This window comes from Canis lupus, chromosome 18, assembly GCF_003254725.2.
Source record: "Canis lupus dingo isolate Sandy chromosome 18, ASM325472v2, whole genome shotgun sequence".
Lineage (NCBI taxonomy): Eukaryota > Metazoa > Chordata > Mammalia > Carnivora > Canidae > Canis > Canis lupus.
Window position 1 is genome coordinate 53778355 of NC_064260.1, and position 19191 is coordinate 53797545.

Here is a 19191-nt window from a genome sequence, read left to right on the forward strand (position 1 = left end):
TGATTCCAGGGTCCAGAGAGGGGAGTCTGCTTCTCCCTCCGCCCCTCCCTCTGCTTGTACTCTCTCTGTCAAATAAATACAATTTTTTAAATTTTTTTAAATTAAAATTTTAAAAAATTTTTATAAAGTGTGCCTGAGTAGCTTAGTCAGTTAAGCGTTTGCCTTCAGCTCAGGTCATAATCTCAGGGTCCTAGGATAGAGCCCCACAACAGGCTCTCTGTTCAGCAAGGAGTCTGCCTCTCCCTCTCCCTCTGTGTTTTCTAAAATAAATAAATAGAAATCTTAAAAAAAAAAAAAAAAAAAAAAAAAAAAACAAGAAAAGAAAGGAAAAGAAAAGAAAAAGAAAGACTAGTCTGGCTATAATGTGGAGAATGGATTAGAAGGGGATAAAGTCAGGGGTACCTGGCTCGCTCAGTGGCTAGCACAAGACTCTTGATCTCAGGGTTGTGATTTCAAGACCCATGTTGAATGGAGATCACTTAAAAACAAACTCTTAAAAGAAGAAGAAGGAGAAAGAGAAGAAGAAGGAGAAGGAGAAGGAGGTGGTAAAGTCAGAGCCAAGGAACCAGGTTGGGACTCCGTAGCAGAAATCCAGGGGAGAGTGGCTTAAGTAGGGTACTGAGAAGGAGAAAAGTAGCTGCTGACATCTAGAAACTAGCCTAGCACTTACAACAAGGCCTTCCTTGATGTTCTCCTGCTGATCATACTTTCAGAATACCAACATAAGATGAAGATACTCTGTGATCAAAACAAGCCCATTCCATAATCACATCTGAACATAGAAAAAACATGAACATTGTCCAAATCACAAAAGTCCAAAAAGCTTCCTATCATGGCTAATATGAATGACTGTTGCTTCTTTACCCATCATCCATTAGCCTCATTCTAGTCTTCCCTCCTTCTAGGTAAGACTTATTAAGAGACCCAATAATAAAACAATGCCACTTCCTAAAAACATTGAATCCAGAGCCTCACTTGCTTAAACCCTCCCCAAAATCACCTAACACAATCCCAAGTCCTATAATAAGTTCTTTCTAACACCCTCCGACTACCTACCTAACTACCCTGCAGTTTCCCATGGTATGTGTTTTTTCTCACTGTAATAAGTAATAAATCCAAGTTGCTCCAATACAAATATGTTCCCAGCAGTGTTTGGATGGAGAGCATTTACAGTGCATCAGCAAGGGGCACAGTAACCAACTCTGGCTTAGACAATTGAGCAAAAGAGAGCACATTGGATAAGGAACAGGCTTGTAGGAAAAGACAATGAATTCTGTTTTGGACAAGTTGAGCTGTTTATGGGCCATTCCAATGAAGATGTCTGGTAAACAGTCAGATACAAGGATATGCAGACCAGGAGATCCTGGGGTGAGATGATGTTGGGGACATGGCAGCATAGATATGGTAAATGAGGCCAAGGTGATGGGGAAGTTGCTCTAGGCAGAGCATAGCAAATGAGAAAACAAGAGGACCTAAGACAGAACCCTGAAGAAAGTGTAGGGATAGATCGTATGAATGGTCAACAAATAAGAAGAGGAGACCCAGGAGAGTGCAAGGTCCCAGAAAGCAAGGGTAGAGATCATTTCTGGAAGAAGGGCAGGTCAATAGTGTCAAATGCTATTGAGAGGTCAAGAAAGATTGAAGTATTTGGGGCACCTGGCTGGTTCAGTTGTAGAGCATGTGACTCTTGATCTCTAGGTTGTAAGTTCCAGCCTGGAGATTACTAAAAAAAAAAAAAAAGATTCAAGTATCTTCTAGGATTACGTGAATGAGGTCAGTAGTGGCCTTGGTGGAGGGGTGGGTACAGGAGCTAGAGCACGGATGGGTTCAAAAGAGAAGAAGAAAGGACATCACTAGAATGGGAATGGGGCAGTTTCAGAGATTTCTATTTTGTATTTCCCACTGTGATAGCTCTTTTTCCCAGGCCAAAGACCCTAATGTGGCATTATTCCAACTCCAAGTGTATCAACCCTGTTAAACACCCAGGGACCAGGAAAATGATGTATGGAGTACACAAAGCAAGATCCTAGACAGCCCCTACTCCAAAAATCAATGGAATACATTGTCCTCAGATAGAGGACATATCCGATGTTAAACTGATAAGAGCAGATACCACGCTTGATCTTAGCCAAAATGCCAAGAATCTATACTACCTGTATCAACCTCCCATCATCCCTCCAGTCCCAAAGCTTCCTCCCGCAGTGCACAAATGCAACATGTGAGCCTGGCATCCTTATAATCTTCAACATCCTCATCTTCCCTGAGACCAGGCTAATCCTTCCCAATATCAAGCTCCACCACAATCCAGATAATTCTGTTATCAAATTGGGACCGTTTCTGGGACGCCTGGGTGGCTCAGCGGTTGAGCGTCTGCCTTTGGCTCAGGGCGTGATCTTGGAGTCTGAGGATTGAGTCCTACATCAGGCTCCCTGTATAGAGACTGCTTCTCCTTCTGCCTGTGTCTCTGCCTCTGTGTGTGTGTGTCTTTCATAAATAAATAAATAAAATCTTAGGGATCCCTGGGTGGCGCAGCAGTTTGGCACCTGCCTTTGGCCCAGGGCTCGATCCTGGAGACCCAGGATCGAATCCCACGTCGGGCTCCCGGTGCATGGAGCCTGCTTCTCCCTCTGCCTGTGTCTCTGCCTCTCTCTCTCTCTCTCTCTGTGTGACTATCATAAATAAATAAATAAATAAATAAATAAATAAATAAATAAATAAATAATTTTTTAAATAAAATAAAATCTTAAAAGTAAAATTAAAAAAAATGGGACTGTGTCTCCACTGAGGTTTAAATAAAATAAAATCTTAAAAGTAAAATTAAAAAAAAATGGGACTGTGTCTCCACTGAGGTTACTGGCAGGTCTCCCAATTCCTGCCAAAGCAGTGGTTATTTGCATATCCTCCTCCTCCGTTAGGGGAGGCAGTGCCTCTTACAGCCAGGTGGGGGCAGAGTTGCTCACCCAGCAAACTCGCCTGACTTCTCTGAGCAAGGAGCTCATTCCATTTGCAGGGCAATGAATTGGGGCTGGAAAAAGGTCATTCAAAATTTATGGAGATAGGGCAGCCCCGGTGGCTCAGCGGTTTGGCGCCGCCTGCAGCCTGGGGTGTGATCCTGGAGACGTAGGATCGAGTCCCACATCAGGCTCCCTGCATGGAGTCTGCTTCTCCCTCTGCCTGTGTCTCTGCCTCTCTCTCTGTGTCTATGAATAAATAAATAAAATCTTAAAAAAAATATGGAGATAAACTAATATATACTGGGTCCTCCTTAGTCTCTTTCATTCTGCCAGGCAACAGGTATACAATGATGATTTACATAGGCATGATCTCTTGAACCTAAAAGAATTACAGTGGGAGGCAGGGTGGATCAGGCTTGGTGAGGGAGCAGTGGTTTAAAAAAAAAAATGGCAAGGAAAGCAGGGCTCTTAACAGCTATATTGATGGTCTGGTCTTTAGCCTAAAGACTATGGAAGGACACTGAAGGATTATGAGCTGAGAAGAGAGACCTGACCACAATCTTTTTTTAAAGATTTTATTTATTTATTCATGAGAGACACAGACAGAAGACAGAGACTCAGGCAGGAGAAGCAGACTCCACTATGGGAGCCCATTGTGGGACTCGATCCTGAACTCCAGGATCACACCATGAACCTAAGGCAGACACTCATTTGAGCCACTCAGGGGTCCCCTGACCACAAAGGTTTTCTTTGGAATGATCACTCTGGCACCAGTGTGGAAAATGGATTGACTAGAAGGGAGGAAACCAGAGTCAGGGAACCAGATTACATTTGCTGTAAAAATCACAGGAAAGGGGCACTTGGGTGGCTCAGTCAGTTAAGCATCTGCCTTCAGCTCAGGTCATGATCTGAGGGTCCTGGAATTGAGCTCTGCTTCAGGCTCCTTGCTCAGCAGGAAGTCTGCACCTCCTCCCTCTGCCCCACTCACCACCCCCCAGCTTGCTCACACACTCTCTCTCAAATAAACTCTTTAAAAAAGAAAGGAAGAAAGGAAGAAAAAAGAAAAGAAAACCACAGGATGAATGGCCTGAATTAGGGTAGTGGAAGGGTGGGGCTTGGACAATTGGGTGGAAACGAAGAGTGAGTTGAATTCCATTTGCTAAAATAGTGTGTCTGTGTGAAAAATCTGTGGAAAAGTTGGTAAGTTTGTGGACCAATCAAGAGATAACACTCATCCAGGGACGCCTGGGGGGCTCATCGGTTGACTGTCTGCCTTCGGCCCAGGGTGTGATCCTGGAGTCCCGGGATTGAGTCCCACATTGGGCTCCCTGCATGGAGCCTACTTCTCCCTCTGCCTCTGTCTCTGCCTCTCTCTGTTTCTCATGAATAAATAAATAAAATCTTAAAAAAAAAAAAAACACTCATCCAGAAGGCAACTGGATGTACAGCTATGAAGCGCAGGAAAAAGATCCTGGGCTGGAGTTATAGGCATAACGGTGGTCATTAAAATCATGGGAGTGGAGGGGTGCCTGGGTGGCTTTTTCAGTTGAGCATCTGCCTTGGGCTCAGGTCATGATCCCAAGGTCCTGGGATTGGGCATGTTTGGCTCCCTGCTTCTCTCTCTCCCTCTGCCCCTCTCCTACTTGTGCATACGTGCTCTCACTCTCTCTTGCTCTCTGTCAGATAAATAAAATCTTTTTAAAAAAAATAAAGGCCCTCTCTGTCTGAGTAACATGACAAGTCCTCCCTTTGACCTCAGCATTCCCTCTCTCCTTCCCTGCTTAACATTTACCATGGCATTTAACTCTTAACATAGTATTTTTTTTTCTCTATCTACTCATCAAAATATAAGCACCAAGGGAGCATAAGGAGACTGTCTGCTTTGTTCTTGTTATATTTCCTGCACCTAGCAGGTGCTCAAATAAATATTGGTAGAATAAATATTAACTGAATGTCACCTGTGATCTTCAAGGGCCAAGAACACTGCCTTGTTTGGTGCTTTCTCCCCTTACCCCCCTTGGAGCTTCCAAAAAGAGCATATATATTTTTTTAAGATTTTATTTATTTATTCATGACAAACACAGAGAGAGAGAGAGAGAGAGAGAAGCAAGCTCCATGCAGGGAGCCTGATGTGGGACTCGATTCCAGGTCTCCAGGATCACACTCGGGGCTGAAGGCGGCACTAAACCGCTGGGCTACAGGGGCTGCCCTCATGTGGGTTTTTGACATCCCCTTGCTTTTGAGTCACTAGGCAAGAGGCTGCAAACTCACACTTAGGCCACCTTTGACTCACAGGCATATTTGGATTGGCTTATACAATGTGCTTAAAATTTTCAAGTTAGATGGGAGCCATCAAAATGGACAAATTAAAACACAGTTCTGGGTTTCTGCAACCTCTTGGTCAGATTTTCCACACAGAGATGATGTTTTAACAGGACAATAACCAGCTGAGCTAAAAAGCTGCCTACCTTGCCACCGACCCCTCTGGTTCATATCGCTTATAGCATTATTTACGTATCTACAGGTGTATAAGTTGCAGATCCCAGACCCAAATTCCCTCTTTCCATTCCCATTGCCATCATGCTTGTTAGCACAGAATCCACTTCCCTATTGCCTAAACTACTATGACAATCTAATCAATGTCATTGTCTGCATTTATCCCTCCATTTATCAATTTCCTATCACCTCCCTGCTCAAAAACCTGTTTTTACCCCTCATCATCTATAGTTCACATAATCTTTGCATTCCAGGCCTTCCTCATTTGGCCTTCCCCAGGAAATCTTTTCCAGTTTTATATTATACAATTCCCCTTCAGCCCATCTTTCATTAATGACATCCATACTCTTCCTTTCTGTTCCAGCTGCGAGCCCATGCTCAAATTTTCTTTACCTGAAATCCTCCCCCCACTCCCATTCCTGCAGTCTATCTACTCTTCAAGGCCAGGCATTCTATAAAGCATTCCCAACTCCTATTCCCATATACAACCCCCCATATCCTATCTACCTATTCTGGATTTTCTTTTTTTTTTTTTTTTAATTTTTTTTTTTTTATATTTTTTTTTTCAATTTTTATTTATTTATGATAGTCACAGAGAGAGAGAGAGAGAGAGGCAGAGACACAGGCAGAGTGAGAAGCAGGCTCCATGCACCGGGAGCCCGATGTGGGACTCGATCCTGGGTCTCCAGGATCGCGCCCTGGGCCAAAGGCAGGCACCAAACCGCTGCGCCACCCAGGGATCCCTATTCTGGATTTTCTGAACTGTCCATAGTTTGTTTCATTACATGCACATATTTTGTTTGTTTAAGTAATCTCTATCCCTAGCATGGGGCTTGAATTCAGGACCCCAAGATCAAGAATCACTGACTCTTTCAAATGAGCCAATCAGGCACCCTCATATCTTCTATCTCTCTCTTTTTTTTTCTTTTCTTTTTTTTTTTATTCAGAGTCAGAGACACAGGCAGAGTCTCTCTCTCTCTCTCTTTTTTTTTTTTTTTTTTTTTTTTTTTTATTCAGAGGCAGAGACACAGGCAGAGGGAGAAGCAGGCTCCATGCAGGGAGCCCGACGTGGGACTTGATCCTTGGTCTCCAGGATCACACCCCAGGCTGCCGGCGGCGCTAAACCGCTGCGCCACCGGGGCTGCCCTCTTCTATATATCTTGTTAAAACTTCTCAATCATGTATTTGAACGAGCAATTAATATTTACTGAGTAAATAAACTTATTCTAGTCCCTAAATGTATTCAAATTGGAATTCTCTCAGTTACTCTGGGACACACATAGGGGCAACGCTGCGCCCAAAATAGTGACAATTGGTTTGGCGGGAGGAGGGGCAGAAAAAAAAATCTTAGACATTAAAGAGGTTTCTGGCCCTCCAAAGGGTCATCATACAAATATACAGTGTACCGTTGGTATTAAAGTTTCATTAGCGGGATTGGAGAGAGTAGTCTTTTTAAGACTCCTGGGGAGCGGGGGAGAGGATATTGAAAAAAAAGATCGAGATACAGTCCCAGGGAACATTCCATCTGTTCTCTGTGCATTTGCCGGCTCCCTGACTACCTCGAGCAGTAACTGTGTGATCAGAGCAGTAAAGCATAGTGGTCCGAAGTGCAGGCACTGGAGTCAGACTGAATAAGGGCCCCTTACCTTTAAAATAGGGCCAGTTATGGGCCAGCTTGGGATTTGGGAGAATTAAAGTAATCAATTAAAAAAAAAAAAAAGTGGGATCCCTGGGTGGCACAGCTGTTTGGCGCCTGCCTTTGGCCCGGGGCGCGATCCTGGAGACCCGGGATCGAATCCCACGTCGGGCTCCCTGCATGGAGCCTGCTTCTCCCTCTGCCTGTGTCTCTGCCTCTCTGTCTCTCTCTGTGTGGCTATCATGAATAAATAAAATCTTTAAAAATTAAAAATTAAAAAAAAAAAGTAACCAATTCCTGTAGTGTGCTTAAAATAGCGCTTCCAAAATTAGCGAATATTAGCCCAATTCCCAGCGACAGCGGACCAGACAGTAGGTCCTAGATGGCCGCTCAGGAAAAATCAGAACCTGTCAGAAAAGCGGAGCACTGACGGCCAGATTCACTTCCAGGCAAGGGACCCCCCACCCCCACCCCCTAAGGACCCCGCGCACCAGGCTAGGCGGCGGCCATGGAACCCAGATGACACCAGTCCAGGATTCGGGAGGTGCGGGATCCGCGGAGGCCGCACACTGGTTTAGGGTGTGTGTGGGTAAGGGGGGTGCTCAGGGCAGGGTGCCGGGACAGGCAGCCGTGACCGAGGCAGGGTCCGTGCGAAGCCTCCGCCCTTCAGTCCCAGGGGAAGCCGGGTACCAACCTCCCAGGAGAAGACCAGACCGCCCGCGCGCTTCCCTAAGGCGCATGCGCACCTTTTTCGCGCCCCAGCTCCAGGCGGGGCTCACGGAACTCCCGCCTTCCCAGGAATTCTCTACCCACAATCCCCCGGGTTCGCGCGCCCTCTCCTTATGCGCCTGCGTCGCCATAGTCCCGCCTGCCCCATCCCGTGGGCCCTTGCGAGGTGGTATTTAAGTGTCTCGCTGCGGTCCTTCGGCCTCATTTTTCCATGGCAATTGGTAAGCTTCGTTTTTGCTTTATGTTTTTTTTAAGTGACTTGAGCAGAAAAACTGGGTGAGCGTAGGATGCCTGAGCACTTTCAGTTTCACTCATTGATGGGCGAGGGAGGGATGAGAGATCTCGGCCGTGGCCTCGATTGCAGGGAGCCGCGGCGGAGCTTTGCGGAGCACAAAATGGCGGTGGCGGGCCGCACAGGAGGCCCTCTCTGTGATGAGAACCTTTCACAGACCTGTACTGATCTCCGTGAGGATAAAAAAAACTCTGAGGAGGGCAGCCCGGGTGGCTCAGCAAGGTTTAGCGCCGCGTTCGGCCCAGGGCGTGATCCTGGAGACCCGGGATCGAGTCCCACGTCGGGCTCCCTGCATGGAGCCTGCTTCTCCCTCTGCCTGTGTCTCTGCCTCTCTCTCTGTGTCTCTCATGAATACACAAATAAAATCTTAATCGGAGACGGGCCTTGGCACAGCCGGAGTCCGACACCCGTCGTAGCTCCGGAAAACAAAGCGCTTGTGAAATGAACGGCTGTTGATTTAATATTCTTTGGTCTGCAGGTTCCAGGCGCGCTTGGGAACGCCGAAGAATGGAAAAGAACCGACTTGCTAGAGTAAGTGTGACAAGCTTTACCGCGTTCCTCTGTTGTAGGGTTCAGAGAAGTCCCGTGGGATGTGCTACGGGGATGATACTAGGAATTGAACTCTCTCTTTCTGATGGGTTGGTGGAGAAAATGTAAAGATTCTGAGTAGCACCATTCCGCAGCAAACGTTTGCGTTTTTAGCGCGGACTTCTAGGAACGAACATGAGACAGACTGCAAGGTGTGGAACTAAGTGAGGGGTGCTCTTCGTTTTTTTTTTTTTTTTTTTTTTCAGATGTGGTTCAGCTCCAAAGACCTTAAAGTTTGGAGGATGAGATAAGACCTGTCTCTATGAACTAAGCATTACCGCGGTGCTCCGGGTGGGTATGCAGGGATTTCCGCAGGTGTGGGCGGGCATGGTGTCTAGGTGGGGTTGCTTCTTGTTCAAATTGTGCTGACCACTCTATGATGAACATAAAAAAAAGACAAGCATATGGCTGAACTTAGAAGTGATGTCATCTTACTGCTGAGAAGTGGGCCAAGAGTACTTAAGGGTCTATGACTATAGTCATAGAAGTGATTATTGCTAGGTACATGTAATGCTTTCTGTTTCTGCGTGTAGCATCTCTTCTCTAAGCCTGAGGAATCCAACTGACCTCCACAGTGAATACAGGTAATAATTGTTCAAATGGGGGGAGGGGTTGGAGAATTCTCTCCAGTTTTGCCTACAATCAGAAGAGCAAATGTCCAGTGGAGCAGTGTTGCCTTTTTGCTCCTTCCAGCTTGTTCCTCTTGGAATGACTTTTCCTGTGGAGGGAGAGAGCAGCCCAGCTGTATACTTCTTGTGAGGCTATGCTCTCCCTTACCCCATACGTCACTGTCAGATGATTTGAATAGATATGCTGATCCTCTGTGAGGTACAACAATTAATAGCATGTTAGAGTTCTGATGACAGTTTCTGTTACCAAGGAAACTTTATTCCATCCTAATATTTTTGGGTAACTGTTTGTTCACCTTTTACAGGTTGACTTGATGGTGATCCATTCATCTATTCACAGTAAGAGCTTTTCCCAGTATTGTGATTAGTTAGCATATATGTGAATCCATAATCCAAAGGATGATATTATCATCCTAGAGTTTTTTTGGTTTATTTGAGCAGAGACTTGATTGGCCCATATAGATTACTGGTTCTTTTTTGTTGTCTGTTAATCTTTTTTTCTGAGTGATTTTTTTTTTTTTTTTTTTTTTTTTTACAAGTAGGCTCTGTGCCCAACATGGGGCCGAAACTCAGGACCTCAAGATCAAGAGTTGGGTGCCCCACTGAGCCAACTGAGCCAGCCAGGCATCCTTTGCTTTATTTCTTCTGGGTACTCCCTTGATCTGTCCAGGGTTGAGCTCTCCAAAAGCAACATTAAGGATGGTGAGTACTTGTAACCTTAATAGTTGTGGCTTGTCCCGAGTATGTGCCGGTGAGGAGAGCAAGCATCCTGTCTTACCCCCTGTTCAGTTCCAGAGCCAGTAATGGTGAACCCACTGGGACTGACTGGGAGAGAGGATGAGAATTTGTTCCATAGGGAACAGTCTGAGGCACAGCATATGCCTGTTAGTAACATTTGTTTGGCTTTTCTTAGCTTAAATCCAGTAGCCATAGCTAAAATAGATTTTGAATCTTCACTAATTTTTTGGATCCTTCACTAATTATGTGATCTCTTTCAGGAGCAGCTTGTTTCCTGTATGCTACCCCAAAGTCTCCAGAGTTAACAGGTTAGTTGATTAATGTCTGTGGCTCATGCCACCAAATCTGCAGTTTCCATGATGAGTCAAACTAGCTCACTATGACTTACACAATGAAAATAAGTGAACACCTGAGAAACTGGAGACAGCAGGAGTGGAGGGATGCTATGTGGAAGGGCCTTTTTTTATTCACCCACATCTTCATCCTCTAGGTCCTGTTACCTATAACCTGCTTGTTTGCTGAAAGGTGAGTAGTTTCCTTATGTGGTACATGAAATACATTGGGCAGAAAAGTACCCTTTTGGGAGCCTAAATCCATGATGACTTATGTGGAATCTCGTTCGGCTGATAACTTGCTGTTGAGACTCGGAATTCTGACTTTCCTAGGAATGATAGTTTAAGTGGGAAGAATTTTTATTGCTAGAGGTAAGCATTACTGATTCCCTTATTTGTATCAGGTCCAGTACCTTGTGTGGGACTCAAGAATGATTTGAGGTAAATGCCTTTATAACCCTATTATTTGGTTGCTATAAATTGGGTGGGGGTGGGGGTGTTTGGTGGCACTTTGGTCTTGGTAGTTGTAAGAAGACATTACTGGTTTACTCCAAAGTTCTGTCTGGCCATTCTGAACCACTTGCAACAAGCTCCCCCTCACCAGTGATGAATTCAATACCGCCCCAGTCTGATCACCGTGACTGAAAGGTATTTTCTGAGCAGTGAGCTTGTCTTGCTGAGGTGACAACGGTGAGAAATTTATCAAGTAGGTTTTAAGCCAGTAGGAAGTCTTGTGGACTTACTGGTGGTTACTGAAAAATATGTGCTGAAACCTTAGCTCATGATGAGAGGCTTAGTTGTCAATCATTCTTTTGCAGGAACCCTAAGCCATTTTTCTGTTCAGCTCCAGTCTGAGGCAAGTAAATCTACATACAGAGTAACCCAAACTAGAAGCTCCCAGTGAAGAAACAGTCACGTCTTACCTCCTGTCCTAGTCCCAGAGCCTGTAAAGGTGAACCCACTGGGGCTGGCTGGGGGAAGGAAGGAGATTTGCTCCAGAAGGAACTGTCTGAGGGATCATAAGGGATTTCTAAATATGGGAAAGGGGAATTAATCATTTGGTGAAGTCAACTGTACGTACTTCTTTGTAGGTCTAAAGAAAGAAGGATCCCTGGGTGGTGCAGCAGTTTAGCGCCTGCCTTTGGCCCAGGGCGTGATCCTGGAGACCCGGGATCGAATCCCACGTCGGGCTCCCGGTGCATGGAGCCTGCTTCTCCCTCTGCCTATGTCTCTGCCTCTCTCTCTCTCTCTCTCTCTCTCTCTGTGATTATCATAAATAAATAAAAAATTTTAAAAAATAAAGAACAAAGCTTTTATGTAACAGGTATGTATCTGTTTAAATATTGGTGTTTCGTATTTAATAGACCAGGATAAACGAAAAATGTACCTAGAAAAGGGCTTTTAAAATGTGACCTAGGGGACATCCGTGGGTGGCTCAGTGGTTTAGTGCCTGCCTTCAGCCCAGGGCATGATCCTGGAGTCCCGGGATCAAGTCCCACGTGGGGTTCCCAGGAGGGAGACTGCTTCTCCCTCTGCCTGTGTCTCTGCCTCTCTCTCTCTCTCTCTCTGTCTATCATAAATCAATCAAGCAATCAGTCTATCTTTTAAAAAAAAAAATGTGAACTAGGGGCAGCCCAGCCCGGGTGGCTCAGCAGTTTAGCGCTGCCTTCAGCCCAGGGCATGATCCTGGAGACCCGGATACAGTCCCAAGTCAGGCTCCCTGCATGGAGCCTGCTTCTCCCTCTGCTTCTGTCTCTGTGTGTGTGTTTTAGGGTTTTACTTATTCATTAGAGACCAGCAGAAGGCTCCCTGCAGGGAACCTGATATGGGCTAGAACCCAGGGATCACAACCCCTGGGTTGTGACAGATGATCAACAATGGAGCCACCCAGATGCCCTGAGCACACACCGACCATTGTGCCTTGTTGAAATGTTGGCTGGGTTTGGGTGATTAACTTTGGTGGGCTTGGCTGCAGGCACTGAAAGTCAGTGGGACATATGGACATCAAGGATTCCTTTATTCAAAAAAATAGCTGTCAGATTCTGGTGTTCCACTGCCCTTTTTCTGCACACGAAACTTAAACATGGTTGCTGTGGAGTCGGGTTGGTCTGTAGGAACAGACCTCTACAGCCTTTGAATTGCTGTTCTGTGGTGAACCTCCAGGTCTGAGTTTATTCCCTTTTTCTGGATTCCTCGGGTTTTTTTTTTTTTTTTTCTCTAGTTGTTTTTTTTTTTTTTTTTTTTTTTAATGATAGTCACACAGAGAGAGGCAGAGACACAGGCAGAGGGAGAAGCAGGCTCCTTGCACCGGGAGCCTGATGTGGGATTCGATCCCGGGTCAGGCTCCCAGTGCATGGAGCCTGCTTCTGTCTGCCTCTGTGTGACTATCATAAATTTTTTTTTTTTTTTTTTTTTTTTTTATGATAGGCACACAGAGAGAGAGAGGCAGAGACACAGGCAGAGGGAGAAGCAGGCTCCATGCACCGGGAGCCCGACGTGGGATTCGATCCCGGGTCTCCAGGATCGCGCCCTGGGCCAAAGGCAGGCGCCAAACCGCTGCACCACCCAGGGATCCCTATCATAAACTTTTTTAAAAAAGGGCACTGCTAGAAAGCCTACCTTGGCCAATCATTGTCAATTTATGCTGTTGGTATATAGTTTGATTAGATTAATTGTGCTTGTGTCTCCATTACTTTCCATGGGAAACCAGAATTTCTATTCACTTAGGACATCTGGTAGGAGTGTCCAGTAAACATAACACTAAATCTTTTTTTCTACCTGTACCATTGTATCTGGCCATAAATTTAGGAAGTGGAGTTAAGATGTGACTGGGTACTTGAGAATTTAGAATCTCCTTCAGATGGTTTATTCCCACACATACCTAATTTTTAAAGATTTTAGTGTGAGACCTAGTGGGAGGGGGGGAGACTCCACTGATTACAGAGCCCAACAGGGGAACTGGATCCCAAGATGCAGCTGAGTCACCCAGGTGCCCCCAAATGCTGCATTATTTTAGAAGAGTTTATTCATGAGTGAGGCATAAGCAGGCCCCCTGCAAGGATCCTAATGTGGGTCTCAAACCCAGATCCTGGGATCAATCAGCCTGAGCCAAACATGCTCAACCACTGGGCCACCCAGGTGTCCCAATACTGCATTTTTCTTTCTTCTAAGCCTGCATTTTAACTGTCCCTGGACAAGTTGGCTTTGGATGAAGGACAGTAAAGGAAGTTGTCAAACCTGAAACACTAGGTGGTAGTTGTAGGTGTGCTTAGATCAATGATTCTTTGTCTGCAGAGCAGCTACATAGTTTTCTACACCTGGAGGCTCAAATCTGCACACTTCACATTTTCACAAACTCTATCTCCATCCCACCAGGCAATTCTGGCTGCAATGAGTAGTTCTCATAGTGAACATTCTATTCAAAATGAGAGGATGGATGCCAAATGATGAAATTGGATTCACTTTCATATACAAGTTTTTAAAGTATATTGTGTCAGAATTACAGGGCAACTTAGGGATGCCTGGGTGGCTCAGCCAGCTGAGTGTCCAGCTCTTGGTTTTGGCTCAGGTCTTGGTCTTGGGGCTTGATATTTGTAACATCTCTATCCCTTAACCATGGGAGGAGGTGCTAGGAATCAATATACTCAGAAGAACAGAGGAGGGGAGGGCCAGCAGTTAGAATCCTACTGTTCTATTAGGCCAGGCTGTTACCTCTGGGAGCCTGGAGGCCACCATTAGGCCAGGCTGTTACCTCTGGGAGCCTGGAGGCCACTGCTACCCTAATCCAGCCCAGAGAAGTGGTCTAGGCCAAAACAGGAGCCAGGCCATATTCACCAGGAGAGTGGTTGACAAGACTTCCAGGAACACTACTTTCACTATTTGGCAAATGAATTCAAATTCAGGTCCAAGTCAATGGCTACTTTGGCTGAAAGATGAGAGGAATAATAGACAACTTGGAGAAATGTGGGAGGATGACAGGCCTGGCTTGTGTTCCTGATGCCTCAGATCTCTCCCCTGAGCTTCAGGTGTGTCCACTCACCCCTTGACCTCCTCACTTGAAACCCAACTGGACGTTGAGACACCTGATTCCCTGCCCTGCTCAGATCTGCTACACTCCTCTATCCCCCACCCCTGTAAATGGTCACAGCGCTGACAGGCTGCTGTGCCCAAACCTAGCAGTGTACTCAGAAGAGCCACGGCCTTGCTCTTGCTTTTATTGACTGCTGTTGGGTTACATTTTAGAAGAAGAGGAAAAAGGAAAATAAGACCGCCAATACATAAGATTTGAGCACTGTGGTTTTCAACCAGGGGTGATTTTGACCCCCAGAGAACATTTAGCAATCCCTGGAGATACTTCTGATTGTTACAGCTTTGGGGGTGCCATATTACTGGCATCCAATGGGGAGAACCTATAATGCACAGGAGAGCTCTCCACCACGCCCCAAACAATTATTCAGCCAAAAATGTCAATAGTGCTAAGTTGCAGACACCCTGAGATACATGAGAAATGCTGGCAGAGAACGAGAATCTGATTTGGTAAGGTGGTCAGGGAAGGCATCTCTGAGGAAGTGACATCTGAGCTAAGATGGGAAAGAAGGTGGAGAGATGTGGAGGCTGAGGAGCAACTCATGGAATGAAATGGAGTCATTCAGAATGTATTTTGGAGTAGAAGCAATAGGACTAGCTGATGGATGTGGAGGGGAGATGAAAGATGTTCCAGTGGGGACAGTGGGAACCATTTTGGATAGAGGGGAGTCTGAAATGCCTCCCAGACATCCAGGGAGAGAGTCCAGCAAAGGTGGTATGGCATAGGTTTAGAAATACGGGCTCCATAGCCAGGTTGCCTGACTTTGGAGTCCTGCCACTTACTAGCCGTGTGACCTTAAGAAAACCACCTAACCTGCTGTGGTTCAGTTTCCCCATCTGTTAAAGAGGGAAAATGATAGTAACTACTTCTCTCTCAAGGCTGCCAAGGGGCTAAGACCAATTAGCAAAGAGTGAAATTGGTGGCCAAAAGGAGAGCTGGTGCTTCTTTTCCAGGAGCTGCCCAAATCCATCCCAGAGTTGCCACAGGAAAGTGGGTCCAGTAGAGCCGGCTCCCAGAGGCAGCACTCTCGGACAACCCTGCAACCGGCCTCCCACAGGACCTCCCCATCTGTGACTCTACTTGGTATGACCTCTTGTTAGGTGTTTGGATACCTTCTGTCAAGTTCCCCAGCCTCTTTAGGACTGTGGTTGTTAACTTGTAGGCTAGTGAATGGGCCTAGGGGACGCTAAGGATCTGCCTGGAAATTGTATACAAAATGAATATACAGCAACTCATTTGGGTAAAGCTTCAACAGATTCTCAGAGCGGTTGGGAAATGCAATAAAGTTAAAATTAAGGGGATCCCTGGGTGGCTCAGTGGTTAAGCATCTGCCTTTGGCCCAGGGCTTGATCCTGGAGTCCCGGAATCAAGTCCCACATCGGGCTCCCCTGCTTTTCCCTCTGCCTGTGTTTCTGCCTCTCTCTGTATCCCTCATGAATAAATAAATAAAATCTAAAAAAAAATTAAAAATAAAGTTAAAATTAAGAATCTCTTCAAGTTGACTAGGCATTTTTTTTTACTTGCTCTATATTGTGCTAATTTTTAAGTTTATAACATCTGCTTAAGAACACCAAAAAAGGGTGTGGCTCAACAATTGAGCCTTTGGCCCAGGGCATGATCCTGGAGTCCTGGGATCAAGTCCCACATTGGGCTCCTTGCATGGAATCTGCTTGTTCCTCAGCCTCTGTCTCTGGGTCTCTCCTGAATAAATAAATCTTTTTAAAAAATGGGAGGGGAAATGTTAAAAGCCTTTGAATATTATGCAACAGTTAACAGAATATTGGTTTCATGAAAGTAAATAAATTTAGAATATGCACCTGGAAAGAATATTCTTCCTTGGCCTCACTTTGCCTGTCCTCAAAGCCAGTGATTCTCTGTGAACTCTACCACTTGCCTCCACTTCTGCAGTCAGAGCCCAAGGCCCAAGGCTCTCGCCTAGATGATCACAGGATTCTTCTCCCTGTTTTCCCCAGGAAACTGAACGTCAGGAAGGCAAGGACCCCATCTGATTTTATTATTGCAGAATGTGATCAACAAGCACAAACAAGTGAACAAAAGGCCTCCCAGGAGCAAATGTAATCCCAAGTTCTTATGGCACCTGCACCATCAGTCTCCCTTACTTGTGTAGGAAGAAGAAGGGGTAACAGCAAACTGGGTGAAGGAGCCACTCCCCACTTGTCCTGGCTTCCGAGGAAGATGCCGGCTGCTGCAGAGTGCAGCCCTGTCTGGGGAACTGCCCACCACAAGATCTATGATCTGTGTTCCAGTACAAAGGCTGTAGCCTGGGCAGAAGGTGAAGCCTGCTCAGCTCGCGGGCTGTGGCTTGCCTGAGGTTGGGTCTTGCAGAATTTGGAGAAAGTTGAGATGAAAAGAAACTGAATTTGGGGGGCACCTGGTTGGCTCAGTGGTTGAGCGTCTACCTTTGGCTTGGGTTGTGATTCTGGAGTCCTGGGATCAAGTCCTGCATCAGGCTCCCTGCAGGAAGCCTGCTTCTCCCTCTGCCAAGTCTGCTTCTGTCTCTCATGAATAAAATCTTTTTTAAAAACCTGAATTTTGCTTTTGCCCCAGTATTCGTGTTTACTGTTGTCACAGATTACCACACTCGGTGGCCTAAGACAAAACTTGTTATCTTACAGTCCTGAAGGTCAGGTGTCCAAAACGGGTCTCACTGGGCCAAAATCAAGCTGTGTTGGTAGAGTTGCGTCCCAATCAGGAAGCTCTAAGGAAGAATCTGTTCCCTTGCCTCTTCCAGCTTCTAAGGGGCCGCCCATATCCATCTGATCACCTTCCATCTTCAAGCCAGCAATGCCTCATCCATCTTCTGCATGCCCCATCATTCTGACGTTGGCTCCTGCCTTCCCTCTCCCTGATAAGGACCTTTGTGATTACAGGGCCTACCAGATTATCCAAGATAATCCCCCAAACCCTAATTTAACCATATCTGAAAAGTACTTTTTGCCATGCAACGTAACACACTGGAGAGGCCCTGAGAATCAGGATCCGGGCATCTTGGTCTTGCTGCCACGCCCTCTCAATTCAGCACCTCGCTGGAGGCTCTGGGTTTACTTACGGGGACCTATAGAGACTGCGTCTATTAACATCGGGGACACAACACTGAGAGCCGTGTTCTCTAAAAGCACAGATCACACACATTCTGCTAGTTGAAAGCCTGTCCGGGAAAAAAGTTCCCACCAGGTCACTTCGACCCGGAGATTCGGATTCTATTTCCACCCTGGGTATAGATGTGTGAATGGGGTTTGGAACAGAACGTTCCACATTTATATAATACAGTTTCCAAGGAAACGGGACCCCAAGTCCCTTCTCAGCTCGGCCTGATCTCGATCCTTTTCCTACAGCCGGACTTTGCTTTGAGCCTACGAAAAGAACTGCTTCGCTCAAGTTTTATCTGCGCTGGCCGCACCCCCTCCCTCCCACCCGAGTTTAGGATCCGGAATCCCAAAGGCCTTTCTCGGGGCCTCTTTTCCCCTCTGCGAAGAGCTCACGGCGTGGGACCGGAGAGCGCGGACCGCAAGTCGTAAGGGGGCGGGGGGTGGACGTTACAATCCCGGGGGCGGCGAGGGGAACGCAGCCCTCTGGGCCAATCCGCACCGCCAGCCCTAGCCGCGCGCACGCTGCGCTGGTTCTCATGACCCATTTAACAGACGCCGACGCGGTCGTCCAAGCTCTGGGCCTCGTGTTTTCAAGTCACCAACTAGGCAGCGGGGATCCCAACCCGGTTCTTCGGACTCCGAAGCCTGTGCGTGGGCAGCCGCCGCCTCGCCAAATAAGGGACCCGGCGAGGGGTGCCGGCACCCGCCACGCCACCTGCTACCCACCAACCGAGACCGCCGCCCCACCGACCCCCGGAGGCGCCCGAACGCTTGCAGACGCGCGGACTGTCGCGACGGCCTAGGAGGAAAAGAGGCCACGCCCACGTGGTCATCCGACCTCTGTGTGGGCCAATCCCGAGAAAGTAAAAACAACGGAGGGGCGGGGTTATGCAAAACATCTAGGGCCAACTGGCAGGCTAAGGAGCAAAGAACGCTATTTAAAGTCCTTTAGGGACCTCTCTGTCTCTCATGAATAAATAAATAAAATCTTTTAAAAAAAATAAAAATAAAAATAAAAATAAAGTCCTTTAGGGGGCAGCCCGGGTGGCTCGGCGGTTTAGCGCGGCTTTCAGCCCAGGGTGTGATCCTGGAAGGATCCGAATCGAGTCCCATGTCGGGCTCCCCGCATGGAGCCTGCTTCTCCCTCTGCCTGTGTCTCTGCTTCTCTCTCTGTGTGTCTCTAATGAATAAATAAAATCTTTAGAAAAAACAAAGTCCTCTAAAAACATTAGCTATTATTATGAATAAGACTATTGAGAAATTGAATTTAAGAACGTTGCATATTGCAAAGTAATCTAATCATTAGACCACAAAAATCACAACACTCGGAAAAGCTATACTAACAGTAAGGCTGCAGGGGAAGCCAAGAAACTTCTATCGCTGGTCTTTTTTTTTTTTTTTTTTAAAGATTTTTATTTATTTATTCATTCATGAGAGACACACAGAGAGAGAGAGGCAGAGGCACAGGCAGAGGGAGAAGCAGGCTCCATGCAGGAAGCCCGATGTGGGACTCGATCCCAGGTCTCCAGGATCACGCCCTGGACCGAAGGCGGCGCCAAACCACAGAGCCACCCGGGCTGCCCCTATCGCTGGTCTTTTT

General features: G+C 46.5%; 1 long non-coding RNA gene, 8 other non-coding genes and 1 pseudogene across 11 annotated transcripts; 9 read left to right on the forward strand and 1 right to left on the reverse strand.

Moving 5' to 3' along the window:
- Positions 1–1971: 1971 nt before the first annotated feature.
- On the reverse strand, positions 1972–2148 carry LOC112659564 (U2 spliceosomal RNA; annotated as a pseudogene).
- A 5869-nt stretch (positions 2149–8017) lies between these two features.
- LOC112659366 (uncharacterized) lies at positions 8018–17032 on the forward strand. Of its 3 annotated transcripts, XR_007403534.1 has the most exons (13): positions 8023–8638; positions 8902–8986; positions 9229–9279; positions 9389–9523; positions 9630–9663; positions 9867–10026; positions 10323–10370; positions 10553–10587; positions 10799–10835; positions 11213–11346; positions 11486–11718; positions 15435–15564; positions 16455–17032. It is a non-coding gene; the product is annotated as an uncharacterized LOC112659366 (long non-coding RNA). The 3 variants fall into 3 exon arrangements; XR_007403533.1 differs by having other exon boundaries at positions 8024–8638; positions 9864–10026; positions 11213–11718; XR_007403535.1 differs by lacking the exon at positions 11486–11718 and having other exon boundaries at positions 8018–8638; positions 9864–10026; positions 10323–10835.
- LOC112659558 (small nucleolar RNA SNORD26) lies at positions 8703–8778 on the forward strand. The gene has a single exon (XR_003136388.1). It is a non-coding gene; the product is annotated as a small nucleolar RNA SNORD26 (small nucleolar RNA).
- LOC112659557 (small nucleolar RNA SNORD27) lies at positions 9067–9141 on the forward strand. The gene has a single exon (XR_003136387.1). It is a non-coding gene; the product is annotated as a small nucleolar RNA SNORD27 (small nucleolar RNA).
- LOC112659556 (small nucleolar RNA SNORD28) lies at positions 9486–9560 on the forward strand. Its single transcript, XR_003136386.1, has one exon. It is a non-coding gene; the product is annotated as a small nucleolar RNA SNORD28 (small nucleolar RNA).
- On the forward strand, positions 10071–10197 carry LOC112659562 (small nucleolar RNA SNORD22). The gene has a single exon (XR_003136392.1). It is a non-coding gene; the product is annotated as a small nucleolar RNA SNORD22 (small nucleolar RNA).
- Positions 10414–10480, forward strand: LOC112659555 (small nucleolar RNA SNORD29). Its single transcript, XR_003136385.1, has one exon. It is a non-coding gene; the product is annotated as a small nucleolar RNA SNORD29 (small nucleolar RNA).
- LOC112659559 (small nucleolar RNA SNORD30) lies at positions 10654–10723 on the forward strand. The gene has a single exon (XR_003136389.1). It is a non-coding gene; the product is annotated as a small nucleolar RNA SNORD30 (small nucleolar RNA).
- On the forward strand, positions 10991–11059 carry LOC112659560 (small nucleolar RNA SNORD31). Its single transcript, XR_003136390.1, has one exon. It is a non-coding gene; the product is annotated as a small nucleolar RNA SNORD31 (small nucleolar RNA).
- LOC112659561 (small nucleolar RNA SNORD22) lies at positions 11290–11412 on the forward strand. The gene has a single exon (XR_003136391.3). It is a non-coding gene; the product is annotated as a small nucleolar RNA SNORD22 (small nucleolar RNA).
- Positions 17033–19191: the final 2159 nt, after the last annotated feature.